The sequence below is a fragment of the Rhinopithecus roxellana genome, chromosome 10, assembly GCF_007565055.1.
Source record: "Rhinopithecus roxellana isolate Shanxi Qingling chromosome 10, ASM756505v1, whole genome shotgun sequence".
Lineage (NCBI taxonomy): Eukaryota > Metazoa > Chordata > Mammalia > Primates > Cercopithecidae > Rhinopithecus > Rhinopithecus roxellana.
Genome location: NC_044558.1, coordinates 28,231,012 through 28,240,686, shown reverse-complemented (window position 1 = coordinate 28,240,686; position 9,675 = coordinate 28,231,012). Strand labels below are relative to the sequence as shown.

General features: G+C 39.3%; 1 pseudogene; it reads left to right on the top strand.

Annotated features, from left to right (window-relative positions):
• Nucleotides 1-6,483: 6,483 nt before the first annotated feature.
• LOC104659535 lies at nucleotides 6,484-7,012 on the top strand (annotated as a pseudogene).
• The last annotated feature ends 2,663 nt before the right edge of the window (nucleotides 7,013-9,675 follow it).

The window sequence follows — 9,675 nt, the reverse complement described above, 5'->3', positions numbered from 1 at the left end:
GCATTTAAAACTTCCACACCTTCCCATCTTGCATTATGTATAGTCTGATCTAAAGTAATGGGTGGTAATAGCAGATTGAAGAATATCCTCTGAAGAATGTAGCTACAGTCAGAAACTATCACTGCTGTGGATAGATCACCCTCTTGTGTGGGAGGGTTCACGGGCTTTCACATGAACAATAATCTATCTCATTGTGTGTAAGAAATACGAAGAGCAACCGTTCCACCCAGCCTTAAACAGTCTACCTTGGGAATTGTGTTTTTAAAGATAATTGCAACAAGGTACAGAACTGGTGGTTAGGCTGAATTTGCATGAGCAGCCAAAGGGGATTTAAACATCTGTGTTGTTGAAGAAAAGGGCATACTAACATATTGATATAGCAAAATTTTCAATATTTACCAAACCAACTAAAAATATATTTGTATGATTGGACTATTCATGTCATCCCAAACAAATCATGCTACATTTCATATTCCCCCAACCCTCTTTGGAGGAAGAGAGAAAAAAGCTGGAAACATAGCACTTAATTAACATAATCTATTATTTCATTTTAGTTGCAATTTTGTGCTAGGAATAGGATTTTAAAAACTGTTACTTTGGAAAGTAGACTGTGATTTTCTCCTAAACCATTTGCTCATTCTTGTCATCATCCCTTTATTATTCCAGTGTTTGAAATTCTGATACAAAGATGTATTTTTAAGTGTTCTTGTACTTGGGAAAATGTCAGTAGACTCCCAATGAATCTCTAAAAGCAGTGAAACTGCATTCATATTTTGTATTAGAATGATGTATGAAAGGAGACAGACGCTGATGTGGTCTAGAAGCAAGGCAGTGAGGTGCTTAGTAAGGATTATGTTTGCTAATTTAAAAAGAGGGAGGGGGAAGTTACACACATCATCAGTCTAAAAACAGGGACAGAGGCACCGATGAATTCAAGCTGTGTCATTTATTCTGTCACTGTCATGCATGTGCACCTTCCCCTCCTCTTGTACTGTGTTCTTCCATTTCTTCAGTTTCCGCCCACACAAATTGTTGCTACCACCTATTCTCCTGCAAGGGAGTTAGGAGGATGGACTGGCAGCTTTAGCTCCCTGGAGAGCTGGTGCAGCTAGAGTTCTGGAAATAAGCTCACTGTGAGTGCTGGATCCCTTCTGAGCTCTGAGATTACACACTGTGCTAACGTGTTTGCAGTTCCATATTTTAAGCCCTGTGTGATTACAAATGTTTAATAGGCTAGTAAGATGACCCATAGGAAAATGTTAGTAGAAACTATATTTCAGAACAATTTCCAAATGCTTTTCTTCCCCTGGCTCTAAAAATCAGGGCAGGATTGAGAGACTGTTTACTTGTAATAGGATAACAGTAGAGGGCTGCTTACTTCAAAGGCTTTTGGATCAAGCTTTTAAGGAGAGCAATTAAAAATGTATCCATAGCAGGATATGGATGTATACTGATATACGAGGGGAATGACTTTATTTTCTTTTTTCAGTACTCAGATGTGAATGAGGCTCCCTGCATCATGCTCTCCCAGGACCTCTGAGAGGCATTCCTTCTGTTTCAAAGTGCCTTTACACCAACTTACAAAGTATGACAATAAAATAATAAAAAACAGTCATTAACAAATACCACAATGAGTTGACCTTCTTAGGAATTGCCCTGGGAGACTGTATGTTGATGATAATGATGTTACCATGGCTTAAAACATTTTTGGAATTCCTCTTGTTGAATTGTGTTCAGAGAGCTGGTATAAGAAAATGAATTTCATTACCTTGTAGTCACACCTCATCTTTCTCACTGCTGTGAGTGGATTCAGGATGAGTTTAAAAATTGAGATATTTCATAACCAGTTTGAATTCGATGGAATAATATTTGTCACTGATGGTATTTACCAGTTTCTGACAAAACAAAAAACAAACAAACAAAAAAAACAGAATCTCTCGATTCAAGTATTCATGAATTGCTTATTGAATTTCAGCAAGTAGTTCATGAATTGTTCAACATTTAGCAAGATTAAATAGTATCTACAATATTTCCATAGAAATGGGATTATTATTACTAATTTGCAGTATTTTCACATGGCAAATCAAGAGAAAATAATATTTTAAAAAGTTATGAAGAAGCATGGTTCATGTGTTTTCAGAAGTTCTAGAAAATGAGACTGTCACCCTGGGGAGAAGACTGACATGGTAAATTCTATAAGCTTCAAGAGAAATGTAGTGCTGAAAACAGAAAAGACAATGATTAAAAAGAAAATAATAACTTTGTAGGTTTGACTATAATTGTCATGCACGTCTGTGTGAAGAGACCACCAAATAGGCTTTGTGTGAGCAATAAAGCTTTTTAATCACCTGGGTGCAGGCAGGCTGAGTCCGAAAAGAGAGTCAGCAAAGGGAGATAAGGGTGGGGCTGTTTTATAGGATTTGGGTAGGTAAAGGAAAATTACAGTCAAAGGGGGGTTGTTCACTGGCAGGCAGGAGTGGGGTTACAAGGTGCTCAGTGGGGGAGGTTTTTCAGCCCAGATGAGCCAGGAAAAGGACTTTCACAAGGTAATGTCATCACTTAAGGCAAGGACCGGCCATTTTCACTTTTTCTGTGGTGCAATATCATCAGTTAAGGCGAGGCAGGGCATTTGCACTTCTTTTGTGATTCTTCAGTTGCTTCAGGCCATCTGGGCATACGTACAAGTCACGGGGGATGCAATGGCTTGGCTTGGGCTCAGAGGCCTGACAATATAACCAATGAAGGAAAATAAAATTCAGTTTCTCAGTTGCATATGAGTAACTCAAACACAGCAACTATAAATACAGTCCTTAATTTAAAAAACAATTCAAACACCATATGTTTGGTTTGTTATTTGTCTCAATTTTGTTTTTTGCTTCTCAAATGTATATAGGCTTTTTGGAAACTTTATGTTAATTGCTAAGTAACCAGTCAAGGCAACGGAACACAATTTTTAAAATCGAGTTTCATTGAAATGCCAATATAACGTAAAAGCTCTCGAAAATCAGTTTTGAGTTATTTGAAATTAATCTCTAACATACTATGGATCATCAGCTATTGTCAAATCAATAACATTCCAATTATGCAAATAGTTTTAATACAACTGAATACAATTTTTGAAACACAAGTAATAGGTCATGAATAAGTTATTTTGCAAATGTTCATTGCCTATTATTGCAAAATGTAACTCACAGACTCACAGTACAAGCATGCCTCAAATATACTGTGGGTTCAGCTCCAGACCCCTTCAATAAAGTGAGTCACAAATTTTTTGGTTTCCCAGTGCATATGAAAGTGATGTTTACACTGCATTGTAGTCTAAGAGTGTAGTAGCATTATATATTAAAAATGGACATACCTTAATTTAAAAATACTTTATTGCTAAGAAATGCTAACAATTATCTAAGCCTTCAGTAAGTTGTAATCTTTTTCCTGGTAGAGGGTCTTGCCTCAAGGCTGATGGATGCTGACAGATCAGGATGGTAGTTGCAGAAGGTTGGGTTTCTTAAAATAAGACAACAATGAAGTTTGCCACATCAACAGACTCCTCGTTTCATGAAAATTTCTCTGTAGCATGCAATGATGCTCGATGGCAGTTTACCCACAGCACAACTTCTTTCAACTTGGATTCAATCTTTTCAAACCCTGCCACTACTTTATCAACTAAATTTATGACTATTCTAAATACTTTCCTGTCATTTCATTTCATTTCTTTCTTTCTTTTCTTTTCTTTTTTTTTTTTAATTGAGACAGAGTCTCACTCTGTTGCCCAGGCTGAAGTGGAGTGGCATGATCTAAGGTCACTGCAGCCTCCGCCTCCTGGGTTCAAGTCATTATCCCACCTCAGTTTCCCGAGTAGCTGGGATTACAGGAATGCACCACCATGCCTTGCTAATTTTTGTATTTTTAGTAGAGACAGGGTTTCACTATGTTGGCCAGGCTGGTCTATAACTCCTGACCTCAAGCGATCCACCTGCCACGGCCTCCCAAAGTGCTAGGATGACAGACATGAACCACCACACCTGGCCTTTTTGTTGTTATTTCAACAATATTCATAACATCTTCACCAGAAGTACATTCTGTCTCAAGAAACTACTTCCTTTGCTCATCCATAAGAAACAATGCTTCATTCATTCAAGTTTTATGAGATTTCAGAATTAAGTAACATCACAAACTCCTCCACTTCTAATTGTCTTGCTATAGCCACCACATCCACAATTATTTCCTTCACTGGAGTCTGAACTCCTCATGGACATCCATGAGGGTTGGATTGAACTCTTTCAAATAGCTGTTAATGTTAATATTTATATTTCCTCCCATGAATCACAAGTGCTTTTCATGGCATCTAAAATGGTGAATTTTTTCTAGAAGTTTATCAATCTATTTTGCCCATATCCATCCATAGTGATCTATGACAGTTTTAGCCTTACAAAATGTATGTATTGATCCACAGACTTCAGAATAGGTATTGTGTTAGTAGGAATGGAAGCAGTATTAACCTCACTGTACTTCTCCATCAGAGCTCTTGGGTGACTAAGTGCATTCTCGATGAGCAGTGATATTTAGAAAGGAATCTTTTTTTTTGAGCAGTAGGTCTCAACAGTAGGCTTAAAATATATTCAGCAAGCTATGCTGTAAACGGATGTGTTGTCATCCAGGCTTTGTCATTCCATCTATAGAGCACAGGCAGAGTAGATTTAGAATAATTCTCAAGGGCCCTAAGATTTTTGGAATGGTTAATGAGTACTTGAGTGCTGGCTTTAACTTTGAGTCATCAGCTGCATTAGCCTGTAACAAGAGAGTCAGCCTGTTCTTTCACATGTTGAAAACAGGTATTGACTTCTTCTCTCTAGCTAGTAAAGTCCTACCTGGTATTTTTTTTCCCAAAGTCCATTTCATCTGCATTAAAAATCTGTTGTTTAGTTACAGCCACTTGCATCGGTTGTTTTAGGTAGATCTGGATAACTTGCTGCTGCTTCTCCATCAGCACTTGCCACTTTACCTTGTATTTGATGCTGTGGACATGGCTTCTTTCTTTAAATCTTATGAACCACCCTCTGCTAGCTTCAAACACTTTTTCTACAGCTTCTTTACCTCTCTCAACCTTTATAAGATAGAAGAGAGTTGGGACCTTGCTCTGAATTCTGCTTTGGCAAGGGACTGTTGTGGCTGCTTTCTTCTTTTATCCAGATCACTAAAAATAAAAACAAATAAATAAATAAAACTTCCCCAGATAAGCAGTAAGGCTGCTGTTTCTTTTTTTTCCCCCTTAATTATTCATGGGTTCACTGCAGTAGCACTTTTAATTTCTTTCAATAATCTTTTCTCTGCATTTACAACTTGACCAACTGTTTGGTGCAAGAGGACTAGCTTTTGGCCTATCTTGGCTTTTGACATGCCTTCCTGATTAAGTTTAATCATTTCTAGCTTCTGATTTAAAGGAAGATGAGTAACTCTTTCCTTCACTTGAACACTTAGAAGTCCTTGGAGGATTATTGCTTGGCCTTTTCCATATATTGTTTTCTGTCAGGTAAGGAGTGATATCTAACCGAGATGCAAAATTTTTAAGCACAGTCGAGCACAATGACTTAGGCAGTCTCATGCAAGGTATGCTCGGTTTCTGCAAAATAATTAGAAAAAGAATATTTTTCGATTTTACTTCCTTTCTCAGTAATCCACATAGCATTCTGGTTTATAGGGGAAAAGGTGTGGTCAAACCCACAGGTAACTGATACAGAAACCATATGCAAAAGCCTGCTGAAACCCAAGGACTTTCCACCACCATCCCTGCTTCCCCAGAAGAGAATGACATGGTTCGGTTGCTTATGTCCATTATCCCATTATTTTTGTTCAACTCTTGATTGTTTCTCTATGTTAGAGGATGTGTAATAAACGGTCTTGCTGCTTACTGAGATTTGTACCTTGTAGGAGAAAAAAAGACGACAAGAGCCTAATTACTCTTTTTGTGTGATTCCAAATGCTCAAACAGGCTACTCTTGTATTTGCCATACTTTCCATATCTCAGAATTCAACTTTTTAGGACCTTGCTATTCAGAGTGGGGTACATCAGCAGCAACATCGAGATCGCCTGGGAGTTTGTTAGAAACAATGAATCTGATACACGTTAGACTCATGGAATAAACATCTGCATTTAATAATACATCCTAGTGAATCTCATGCACTTCAATATTTGAAAAGCACTAGGCTAGGAGATAGAACTATCTGGCTATGAATTTTGGTACCACCTCTTAAAAACCTCGATCAACTGAGGATCATATTCATCACAGGTGAAACAGAAATAATAAAGACTCCTCCTTCCACTGCTCCCAGCGTGGGGCCTCCCATGCGACAAGGGCCAAGCACCCACCAGCCGGAGCCACGCACCCGCTGCTTCCAGAGCCCTCTGGGCAGCGGACTGGCTCGCTGTGCAGATTCTTCCTAACCTATTGGTGAGAACTACGACACAAGATGGCCGCAAATAAACCCAAGGATCAGAATACTTTGGCCTTACACAAAGTCATCAGGTGGGCAGTGCCGGTGCAGGCAAGGCTGCTCTGACTCTACAATTCATGTACGATGAGTTTGTGGAGGACTATGAGCTTACCAAAGAAGGCACCTATCAGACGAAAATAGTACTGGATGGCGAGAGAGTACAGATCTATATATTAGAAACAGCTGGGCAGGAGGACTATGCTGCAATTAGAGACAACCATTTCCGAAGCAGGGAGGGGTTTCTCTGTGTCTTCTCTGTTACAGAAATGGAATCCTTTGCAGCTACAGCTGACTTCAGGGAGCAGATTTTAAGAATAAAAGAAGATGAGAATGTTCCATTTCTACTGATTGGTAACAAATCAGATTTAGAAGGAAAGGTTTCTGTAGAAGAGGCAGAAAACAGAGCTGACCATTGGAATGTTAACTATGTGGAAACATCTGGTAAAACACGAGCTAATGTTGACAAGGCATTTTTTGATTTACTGAGAGAAATTCGAGCGTGAAAGATGGAAGACAGCAACGAAAAGAATGAGAAAAAAAAAGAGGAAAAGTTCGGCCAAGAGAATCAGAGAAAGATTCTGCAATTTAGAATCAAAGCCCAAGTTCCTTTCTTTTTTTTTTTTTTTTTTTTTGAGACGGAGTCTCGCTCTGTCGCCCAGGCTGGAGTGCAGTGGCCGGATCTCAGCTCACTGCAAGCTCCGCCTCCCGGGTCCACGCCATTCTCCTGCCTCAGCCTCCCGAGTAGCTGGGACTACAGGCGCCGCCATCTCGCCCGGCTAATTTTTTGTATTTTTTTAAGTGGAGACGGGGTTTCACTGTGTTAGCCAGGATGGTCTCGACCTCCTGACCTTGTGATCCGCCCGCCTCGGCCTCCCAAAGTGCTGGGATTACAGGCTTGAGCCACCGCGCCCGGCCGCCAAATTCCTTTCTTATCTTGACCATACTAATAAATGTAATTTATAAGCACTGCCATTGAAGGCTCAGTTGACTGAAATTACTTTAACATTTTGGAAATTGTTGTATATTGCTAAAAGCATGCATTGGAACTGCAATAAAAGTCAAATTTATTTAAAAAAGAAATAAATGTGGCTTCACTAAGAAGCAAAGTTCAACTTATTTCATTATTGCCTACATTTATCATGGTCCTGAACGTAGCGTATGAGCTTGTGCTTCTCGGGCAGTCTTTCTTGAAATGTTAAATAAAGGGGTGAGATGGGGGTGGGGAATGGGAGGAAAGGTGACTTTCTGTGTGTGTGTGTGTGTTTTAATAAAGCTTAAAGTTTATATCATTTTAAAATATCTTGGTCTTCTACTACCTTGAAAAATGACAATTGTGAACATGATAAATTTTACCACTTTTTGTAAACCATCGTTATGCAAAATTTAGAAGAAAAAGTTATTGGTATGGTTGTTGCATGTAGTTAAACTGAGAGTAATTCATCTGTGAATCTGCTTTAATTACCTGGTGATTAATTTAGAAAAGTGGTGTAAACGTGCACATGGAAATTTTTGAATATACCTTAATTTAAAAACTGAAAAATACCTGGCTATATGACTCTGGATGTGTTCTTATTGACACCAGGGCTCGACTGCCCATATGTCGTGGTGAGAAAATATATGCCCAGCATGGAGTACAGTTTTTGTATGGAAAATCCTTGAGAAATAACTGTCTGCTAGGACTCTGCCCAAATTTAAAATTTGTGCCATTCTCTGGTTCTTGAAAATAAGATTCCAGAACTCTTTGATCGCTTTTAATAAACTACAAGGTCACATAAAATGAAGGAACAGCATATAGTTGTAAGAGAATTTTTGACTGCGAGGATTCAGCACCAGTTTGAATGAACCCTCTTTTTCTCTAAGATGTTGGTCCCTGGAAATCACTTTCTGCCAGTGGTGAACATGTAAGTGTTAAGTTTTTTTTTTTTTGAGATGGAGTCTCCCTCTGTCGCCCAGGCCTTAGTGCCGTGGCCGGATCTCAGCTCACTGCAAGCTCCGCCTCCCGGGTTTACGCCATTCTCCTGCCTCCGCCTCCCGAGTAGCTGGGACTACAGGCGCCCGCCACCTCGCCCGGCTAGTTTTTTGTATTTTTAATACAGACGGGGTTTCGTCGTGTTAGCCAGGATGGTCTCGATCTCCTGACCTCGTGATCCGCCCGTCTGGGCCTCCCAAAGTGCTGGGATTACAGGCTTGAGCCCCCGCGCCTGGCAAGTATTAAGTTTTTAATCTCCTGGGAGCAGAGCACAGGAAGAAAATGTCAATAATGCTAATGCATCTTGCACTGGGACACTTTGGGAAAATATTCATGCTTGCCATCTGTTCATTTCCAAGTTTGTATTCATGAAGTTACAGTTTTATATAGGAATTATTAGGAGTAATTTTTGCCCGTTTATGTTCATAATGAAGAACATTGTAGCTAACATTTTCAGAAGTTAACATCAAGCAGTCAAACCGGGATACAGTGCAGAAAATACGTTTGGCACACACTAACCAAACATGAGGCCGAGTCACCATTGCGTGGTGTCCCTGCTAGAAGAATTCGAGCACGTTATTTGGGGACATAATTTCAGTGGGAAATACGCCACTGTCATATTTTTTTTCCCTCTTTCCAGTGGGGCTAAGACAGTTGATTCAACAGAGTATTTTTTTCTTTTTGCTCAATCCTACTTTCAACAGGTCAAAGATGTGTTCAGGCATTCCAGGTAATAGGTGTGTATGTAAAGTTAAAAATAGGCTTTTTAGGAACTCGCTCTTTAGATAGGACATCCAGTTTCTCATGTTAAATATTTGTCCTTAAAGGATTAGAGATGTACATCTTTCATATTCCTCATAGGCTATGCCATATGCAGAATTCGTAACCAATGTAACACTGGCCAGTGGCCCCGGCAATCTCCATGTGTACTCATTATAGTCCTATTTAACCAGGAGTCCTAACCACTAACATTGTGACTTTGCTTTGAGACCTTTCCTCTTCTGGGTACTGAAGTGCCATGAAGCCAACTGACAAAGATGCATCATGTGTCTTAGGCTGATGCCACTAACTGATTTGTTTATTTTCAATTTGAGCCATTTAAAGACCAGTAAACTTCTTTTAAAAAATCGAAATAATAATATGTTTGTAGATTTTTGTGCATACATCTTGGCATTGAAGAGGGTTTCTTCCACCTCTTTTTCTATGTAACATAA